Raw genomic sequence first — 10,017 nt, forward strand, 5'->3', positions numbered from 1 at the left:
ACTCCTGGTAAACAGGCTGTGAACGTTGTTGAAATGCCAACAAAGAATTTAGAATATTACATAAAGTTAGTTGATAAAGCAGGATTTGAGAAGATTGACTCCAAATTTTGAAAGAAGTTCTACTGTGAGTAAAACACTATCAAACAGTATCGCATGCTACAGAGAAATCTTTCGTGAAAGGAAGAGTCAATCGATGCCACAAACTTCATTGCTGTCTTATTTTAAGAAACTGCCACAGCCATCCCAACCTTCAGCAACCACCACCCTGATCAATCAGCAGCCTTCAACATCAGGCAATACCCCCCACCAGCAAAAAGATTATGACTCACTGAAAGCCTCAGATGATGGTTAGCATTTTTTAGCAACAAAACATTTTTTAAATTAAGGTATGTACATTGCTTTTTTAGACATAATGCTATTGCACACTTAATAGACTACAGTATGGTGTAAACATGGAGTCCTGGTGATGGAGTCGTTAAGAGTTCAGCTGCTAACCAAAGGGTCAGCAGTTTGAATCCACCAGCTGCTCCTTGGAAACCCTATGGGGCAGTTCTACTCTGTCATATAGGGTCGCTATAAGTTGGAATTGACTCGATGGCAACGGGTTTGGTCTGGTTTTTTATAGTGTAAATATAACTTTTATATGCACTGGGAAACCAAAGAATTCATGTGACTCACTTTATTGCAATATTCGTTCTATTGAGGTGATCTGGAACCAAACCCGAATATCTATTGAGGTATGCCTGTACAACAGAACAAAACACTGCCTGGTCCTGCACTATCCTCACAATCATTGCTATGTTTGAGCCCATTGACTCAGCCACTGTGATCAATGTCACTGAATTATAAACTTGAAAATGGTTAAAAAGTCCAACTTTATGTTGTTTACATTGACACAGACACTATGTCGATCCATCTCATTGAGGGTCTTCCTCTTTTTCACTGACCCTCTGCTTTACCAAGCATGATGTCCTTCTCCTTATATAAAAAAAAGGAAAATAGCAAATGTTAGCAAGGATAAGGAGAAATTAGAACCCTTGTGCATTGCTAGCAGGAATGTAAAATGGTGCAGCCTCTGTGAAAAACAGTTTAGTTGCTCCTCAAAAAATTAAATACATGAATCAGCAATTCCTACTCCCAGGTATATACCCAAAAGTAGGACTCAAACAGATACTGAGCACCAGTGTTCATTGCAGCACTATTCACAATAGTCAAAAGGAGGAAATAATCCAAATGCTTATCAACAGATGAATGGATAAATAAAATGTGGTATATCCATATAATGGAATATTTTTCAGCCATAAAGAGAAATGAAATCCTGATGTGTGCTATGACATGGATGAACCTTGAAAACATTACATTCAGTGAAATAGGTCAGACACAAAAGGGCAAGTATTGTATGATCCCACTTGTATGAAATAACTACAATAGGCAAATACATTGAGACAGAAAGCAGATTAGGGCTACTGTGTGTAGGCTGAGGGGAGAGAAGAGTAGGGAGTTACTGCTTATTGGGTACAGAGTTTCTGTCTGGGGTGATGAACAAGTTTGGAAACAAATAGTGTGGTGGTTGCATAACATCGTGAGTGTGATCAATGCCACTGGATTATAAACTTGAAAATGGTTAAAATATATATACACACAAACCATTTGAGGATCTGCTCAGTATATGAGTATTCCATTAGTTAACAAATATTTGAGTTCAAAACTCCCAATACATAAAAATACCTGATTGCACATTGCTTCTCTATCCTGTCATTCACAAAAAAACTAACTTTCCCCTCTCCCTGCTCCCTACACACATGCAGCAACCAAGCTCTCCCTGGCCAGTGAGCCTCCTGGTGGCCAGTGAGGGGAGCTGACCAATCCAAGGCTTCTTCCTCATCACCTGCTTTGTTCTCCAAGGTAATTGTGTACACAACCTGCTCCTCCCTTTCCTCTTTCAACATTCAGGTGATGCATTTCCCACATATTTGCCCCCATATTTATTAATCTCCTTCTGTCTTCCAGTTATTAAAGATAATTCGAATCATTTCTTTGTGAACCCGAAAATGATCCTAATGGTGAATGATGAATGGAGCCCTTGTAAGAGCTTTGCATGCCCTAGGTATTCTTACCTTTGGAGACACCACCTCACATCATATCAAAAATATGTAAATTTTTATTTGTAAACTCTTTGTATTAATTATAAATTATATATAATGCCACAAAATTTGAGTTGCATTTAGCTAATTGATATATGTTCTGTAAATATTTAATTAAGCATTTATTAATTTTAACACTTTCAAAGTTTTGGTTTTTTTTTTTTTTTTTTTTTTCATATTTTGGAGTCATTACTTATCCCCCCAGATCTCACACATTTTCTTAGGTCTTGAAAACCAGTAAGCACTATGCTTGTAGTGTCTGTCTACTGGCAAAATGGGCCTTGCTGGTAAGCTTAATGGAGCCCTGGTGGCGTAGTGGTTAAGAGCTCAGCTACTATCTCAGCTACTAATCAAAAGGCTGGCAGTTCAAATCCATGAGCTGCTCCTTGGAAACCCTATGAGGCAGTTCTGCTCTGTCCTATAGGGTCTCTGTGAGTCACAATCGACTCAACAGCAATAGACTTGGTTTTTGGTTGGTAAGCAAAAAAAAGTGGAAGTAACAAATGTTCCTTTTAATTAAGAAAAAAGAAAGAATCCTGGGAGCTATGTTACATAAGCATCAAACTAATGCATGTTCAACAAAATTTGTAATCAAATAATAAATTTAACAAAATTAATTCACCGCTTATTTAAAATGAGGCCTATTACTATTTCGTATGATGTGACAATTATGCATAAATAATAACTGATTATGAATAAGTAGTAGTATTTTCACACAGGCAGATCAAGTACTTCTGGGATTTAGTTGGGAAACAAAGGAGGGAGCTAAAAAACAAGAAATGATTTTGGGGTTTCTCTGAAAACCTCTGGCTCTGCCACTGTGGAGGACACAGCTAGTATGTGGCTGATCAGGATTTGCATCCTCTCTCCATCAGCTTCTAGGACTTGTGCTCTTAACCACTAAGCTGCCCAGGGAATGGGGGTGGGCTCAGGTGGAGGAATTCATCCCAGTCATGTGAAGAGCCTTGGCTGTGTGAAGCTGAGATAATTCAGCATGGCCCAGACACTCTAGGTTACGGGGAGAATGATAGAAGTTGAAGAGATTACCTATATCTGAGAATCTGTAAGATTATGTCTGATTTAAGTCATGGCATAAGAAAACAGAGTGTTTCTTTATTCTTAACATTGAAGGCAAAAATAATCAAAATTATGTTTAAAAGGGACAAACAAAAACATTTAAGCAACCAATGAACAGGAAAAAAAACAAGGAAGATAATAATACATCAAAACATTAATAAGGAAAAAATACTTCTAGAGAATACTTATGCTTTTTAGTATTTTCTAATCATAATATATATATATACTTAATGTATGTATATATTACATGCACATTTATTGTTTGATGATGTCAAGTTGGCTCTGACTCATGGTGACCTTTTGTACAACAGAACAAAACGTCTTCCAGTCTTGAGCCATCCTATTGTTGCAGCTGCTGTGTCATCCATCTCACTGAAGGTGTCACTCTTTTTTGCTGACACTCTACCAAGCATGATGTCCTTCTCCAAGGATTGGTCCCTCCTGACAACATGTCCAAAGTACGTGAAACAAAGTCTTGCCATACTTGCCTCTAAGGATCATTATGGCTGTACTTCCTCCAAGACCGATCAGTTCATTCTTCTGGCAGTCCATGGTATATTTAATATTCTTTGCTGACACTGTAATTCAAATGCATCAATTCTTCTTCAGTCTTCCTTTTTCACTGTCCAGTTTTCACGTGCGTATGAGGTAATTGAAAATACCATGACTTGGATCAGGTGTACCTTAGTCATCAAAGTGACATCTTTGCTTTTTAAGATTTTAAAGAGGTCTTTTACCACACATATATATTTACTTTTCTATTGGAATATTGAAAGATGCAGGAGACATCAAAAGAAGACGGAAGGAATACAGAGTCACTGTACCAAAAAGAATTTGTCGATGTTTAACCATTTCAGGAGGCAGTACATGATCAGGAACCTACAGTATTGAAGGAAGAAGTCCAAGCTGCACTGCAGGCATCAGCAAAAAACAAGGCTCCAGTAATTGACAGAATACAGATTGAGATGTTTTAACAAATGGATGGAATGCTGGAAGTGCGCTCTCATTGTGATGGTTAAGGTTATGTGTCATCTTGGCTGGGCCATGATTCTCAGTGGTTTGGTAATAATGTGATGATGTAATCTGAGAGTTATATAATGATGTAGTTATCCTCCATTTGTGATATAGTGTAATCACCTCCATTCTATGATCTGATGTGATAAGCCAATCAGTTGTAAGGGGAGTTTCCTGAGGGATATGGCCTGCATCCAGCATATATGGACGTTCTGGCAAAGCTTGCTGGCTTTCGCTCGCTCTGGATCCTGCATCTGACTCATCATCCTCTGACCTCTGGTTCTTGGGACATGAGCCAGCAGCCTGCCACCTGACCTGCAGATCTTGGGATTCGCCAGCTCCCACAACCCCATGAGCCAGCAACCTTCCGCCTGACTATCAGTTTTGGGTTCGACAGCCCCTGTAGCCGCGTGAGTCAGGAGAAACCTCCAGCCTGATGCCTGGCCCACAGATTTGGGAGTTACCAGCCTCTACAACTGTGTAAGCCATTTCCTTGAGATAAATCTCTCTCTCTCTATATATATATATATATATATGCTTCACTGGTTTTGCTCCTTTAGAGAACCCAGCCTAAGGCCCTCATCTATGCCAAGAAATTTGGAAGACAGCTGCTCTGGCCAACAGACTGGAAGATATCCATATTTGTGCCCATTCCAAAGTAAGGTGATCCCATAGAATGCGGAAATTATCAAACAATATCATTTATATCATACGCAAGTAAAATTTTGCTGAAGATAATTCAAAAACGGTTGCAGCAATACATGGACAGGAAACTGCCAGAAATTCAAGTTGGATTTAGAAGAGGACATGGAATGATGGATACCATTGCTGATGTCAGACAGATCTTGGCAGAAAGAGAATACCAGAAAGATGTTTACTTGTGTTTTATTGACTATGCAAAGGCATTCGACTGTGTGGATCATAATAAATTATGGATAATATCACAAAGAATGAGAATTCCAAAACGATTAATTCTGTTCATGAGGAACCTGTACATAGACCAAGAAGCAGTTGTTCGAACAGAACAAGGGGATACTCTGTGGTTTAAAATGAGTAAATGTGTGCATCAGGGTTATATCCTTTTACCATGCTTATTCAATCTGTATGTTGAGCAAATAATCCGAAAAGCTGGACTATATGAAGAAGAACATGGCATCAGGATTGGAGGAAGACTCATTAACAACCTGAGATATGTAGATGACACAACCTTGTCTGCTGAAGGTGAAGAGGACTTGAAGCACTTATTGATGAATGTCAAAGACTACAGCCTTCAGTGTGGATCACACCTCAACATAAAAAAATAAAAATCCTTACAACTGGACCAGTAAGCAACATCATGATAAATGGAGAAAAAATTGAAGTTGTCAAGAATTTAATTTTACTTGGATTCACAATCAATGCCCATGAAAGCAGCAGTCAAGAAATCGAACGATCTATTGCATTGGACAAATCTGCTGCAAAAGACCTCTTTAAAGTGTTAAGAAGCAAAGATGTCAGTTTGAGGACTAAGGTGCACCTGACCCAATCTCTGGTATTTTCAATCGCCTCATATGAATGGGAAAGCTGGACAATGAATAAGGAAAAACCTAGGAAGAAGTAATGCCTTTGAATTACTGTGTTGGCAAAGAATATTGAATCTACCCTGGACTGCCAAAAGAATGAACAAGTCTGTCTTGGAAAAAGTACAGCCAGAATGCTCCTTAGAAGCAAGGATGGCAAAACTTTGTCTCACGTATTTTGGACATGTTATCAGGAGGGACCAGTACCTGGAGAAGGATATCATGCTTGGTAAAGTAGCGGGTCAGTGAAAGAGAGGAAGACCCTTAATGAGATGGATTCACACAGTAACTGCAACAATGGGCTCAACCATAGCAACGATCATGAGGACAGCGCAGGACTGAGAAGTGTCTTGTTCTGTTTACATAGGGTTGCTATGAGTTGGAATCGACTCGACGGCACCTAACAACAACAAATTGAGATATAGCTTTAATGGGAACTTGGCATCTGACCAAGAATGGCCTTCAGCTTTGAAAGGTCCAGACAGATGAGTGTAGTGAAGATGACACATACTGGGACACGACCGACACATGCCAGCAGGTCATGGAAAACATTATTCTCCATTTACTCTAAATTACTACTTTCATCTTATGCAAAAATTTGTAAACTTCAGTGAGTTGAACATTTTAAAACTAAATTAAATTGGTGTTCAGACTATTTACACTTTAGGTAGTCTTTTAAAAAGGAAGCATCTTAAATACTTCAAATAAAATTCCTCCATCTTCATAAAGAGATAGATGCTTTTATTTATTAGAAGCCTGACAATGCTTGCTCCCAGGCCGAGGGGTAGGCAGGGCTGTTTGAGTTTCGCAGGGAAAAGAAGTTGGGGGCGCTTAGTTCCCTGGGCCTTCTCTGAGGTCACAAACCTATAGGATGTGAGACTGTTCCATACCAGGTAAGACAAATTTATTGCTGGGGAAGGTTCTTGGGGTTTTGTTATTTTGCAGAGGAAACAGATGTTTACAAAATTTTAGGACTCCATTACTCGGACCAACTAAATGTTTCAACTAGATCATTTCTGGCACCTTTAGAGTTGGGATTGATTAACAGTAGCAGCCATCATCATAATCCCATGTACTCATAGGGCACTTCCCAGTAGCCCTCTCTCTCCAGAACCGCTCCCACTGGGCTACTCTGAGGGCAAGGAAGGAGGAGGGGCTTGCTGAGAAGTGGGCGGGGTCCTAATCCTTTTATAAAAGGCAGACAGGGCTGAGCCTTGGCTGACTGGGAATTCACTCCTTCCCCGTCTAGTTTGAATTCTGCCATCATCACCCAAATGCCTTCAGAGTCAGGGTGGTGAACTCAAATGCTGTCGGTGACATCAGGTCCAAGGCAGAAAATGACACGTGGCAGGAGGAGGTCCTCCTGGCTACCTGCGGTTTTCATCACTCTGCCCAGCAGCCAAAGAGCTGCTCTTTTTAAGAAACAAACAAATAGATCAAAGGAGAGAGTGGGGGGAAACAGCTTTGTGGCAGGATTTTTCCCCCAAAGCTCTTCAAAAGCCTGCGCTAGGGGAGGGGGAAGAGCTGGCTGCATTTCCTCCTGCTATTATCTGCTTTGTCAGCCTGGTGGTGTTGGGCTGCCTGCCCTCCTGCGGGAGCAGCAACGCCCAGCTTTCGGATGAGTCATCCTCCGACTGGGCAGGCGTGATTTTAAATGTGCACGTGTGTCCCTCTAATTGCACACTCAGAGACAGCAGGGCGGGCACTGGGTGGGGCCGGGCGGAGGAAGAGTGAACTGGTCGGGATGGATGCGGCGGGGGGTGGGGGTGGCGGTGGAGGATTGGTGCGGCGCGGGGAGGGGGAGCCAAACAGGGAGAACGCTTGCTGCTAGCAATCCACAAAGTAGGGGAGCCTCGGGGGCCGGGCCACTCCAATAACACTGTCGTTTATTGATTTGCTATGTGTCCACCAGGTACCAGCTCCAGACACTGCCGCTCACCTTCAAAGCTCACCTCCAAAACGGTAACAAAACAGGTTTCCACTTTTCAGATGCAGTAATAGAAGCTCTGAGAGTTAGGAGCTAGGAAATAGCAGGATGGGCACACTCCACTGGGGTGGTGTCACGCTGCCCATATAGGGAAAGTGCCCACCTGTTAAAGCATTGCTGCCGACTCATGATGACCCCATGTGTGTCAGAGTAGAACTGTGCTCCATAGGGTTTTCAATGGCTGATTTTTTGGAAGTAGATCACCAGGCCTTTCTTCTGGGGCACCTCTGGGTGGACTTGAACCTCCAACTTTTCAGTTAGCAGCCGAGTAAGCTGTTTGCACCACCCAGGGACCCTGCCCATGTGTTAGGGGCTCCCATTTCCCCAGTATCGTCTCTTCCAGGTCTCGTCCTTTGCTCTCTGTGGCCCCAAATTTCCACCTTGAGTTAAACAACACAGGCCAAAAGACAAATGTCTCCAGAAACTCCTTGTTGAGCTGCGTCATCAGTGAAGCTCCCTGTGAGGAGGTCATTCTCTGGAGAGGCTGGTCCTGAAGAGCCAGAGATATGGGGGCTGGGGTGGGGGGGGGCCATGTCAAGGTACCTGGGACAGCGTCAGTGGGACAGGCTGTAGGGGAGGGCCGGCAGGGTAGGACTGGGCCTGGAGGGGACAGAAGAGAAAGCCCAGGAAAACTGTCCCCACCTTGACAGGAAGCTCCTGGTGATGCCCACCGGCCAGCTGGGCTGGGAGGGCCCTGAAGGACTGGCTTCCAGAAGCAGGGTGATGAGGTCCTGACTTTGCCCAAGTTTACACCTCTGATATATGCCAACCATTAACATGACAAATAGGATTAATATTATTTATAATTACAACATCACCTTGGGTTTTATGGGGCATTTTTCCTCCATAAACACAGGCTGCTTTCATATGTAGCTTCTCATTTCCTACTCACAAAGCCTGCTTTGGGGGCATCTATAATTTTCTTCATTTTACAGTTGGAGAAACTGGCTCCAGAGAGAAGGCGGAGCTCTGTGAATCCAATGCAGTCCCCAGGCCCCTGCTCAGCCAGCCCACTGCTCACGAGGGCCTTTGAGGATAATTCAGATTGGCTCTTACCTCTCCCTGCCCAAGCCTTTCAAACTCACCTGGGCTTTCTCCTTGCAGAAAGAATCTAGATTCCTTCACTTCCTAGCTTTGTGACTAGTCAACCCTTCAAGCCTGGTTTTTTAAGCTGTGAAATTGGGGGACTAATAATGCTTACTCTGCAACAGCGTTGTTCAGGAGAAATATAATGTGAGCCGAGAACGTGAGCAACGTAGGTAATTTAAAATTTCCTAGTTGCTACATTTGAAAAAGTTAAAAGAAACAAGTGAAAGTTCAAAAATGTATTTGATTTAATAAATCTATCCAAAATATTACCATTTTGATATGTAATCAAAGTAATTAGTAATGAAACCTTTAAATTCTTATAACTTACTGTCCACTGTCCATGAAACCAGCTGTGTATTTTGCACTGACAAAAAAAAAAAAAAAAAAAACCACCACCATTGCCGTCGAGTCGATTCCGACTGACAGCACACCTCAATTCGCACTGGCCACCTCTCATGCGCTCACTAGCCCTATATCACCAGTGGCTGTCGTGTTGGACAGCGCGGATGTCAGGCTTCTGTGAAGATGAGGTGACATCATGCGTGAGACGCAGTTACATGGGCTAACACACACGTGGCTATTACATCCCTCCTCTCTCTCTCTCTCCCACACACACAGAATTTTCCATTTAAGTCGCTTTTACAAGGATCCAAGAGCCCGAAGCCAACATCTGACAACCCCGCATCCTCGAAGCCCCCATACCCCTCCGAGGCCCACGATGCTCCTTACGTGTGAAGGCTATGCAAAGCCGCCCACCCGCCAGCCTTCGTTCCCCGCTCCAGGGACCCGCCTCGCTCCCCAGCCCCCACCGGAATGGAAGGGGAACGAGGCGCGGAGTCTGGATCCCTGCCGGGATGCAGGGCCCCTTCGAGAGCAGCTGTGGACCCAGCTGAGAAACGCAACCCCCGGCCCCGGGACCCCAGACTTCAGCCCCTCCTGAGCCAACGCAGGTAGAACAGGAGCTGCGGGGCTGCTGGAGGGCCCGGCGCGGGACGGCGGCCTCGCCCAGGGCCAGGAGGGGGTGGCAGTTCTGGCCCAAGGCCCAGGCACCGCCCTTGGCCACCGAACCCGGGACCTGGGCACCCCCGAAGCACGCGCGCCGCGCCCGGGCTCCCCCTCGCGGTGCCGCAGTCCACCCGCACCCCGG

This window comes from Trichechus manatus, unplaced genomic scaffold (genome assembly GCF_000243295.1).
Source record: "Trichechus manatus latirostris isolate Lorelei unplaced genomic scaffold, TriManLat1.0 scaffold00188, whole genome shotgun sequence".
NCBI classification, from domain to species: domain Eukaryota; kingdom Metazoa; phylum Chordata; class Mammalia; order Sirenia; family Trichechidae; genus Trichechus; species Trichechus manatus.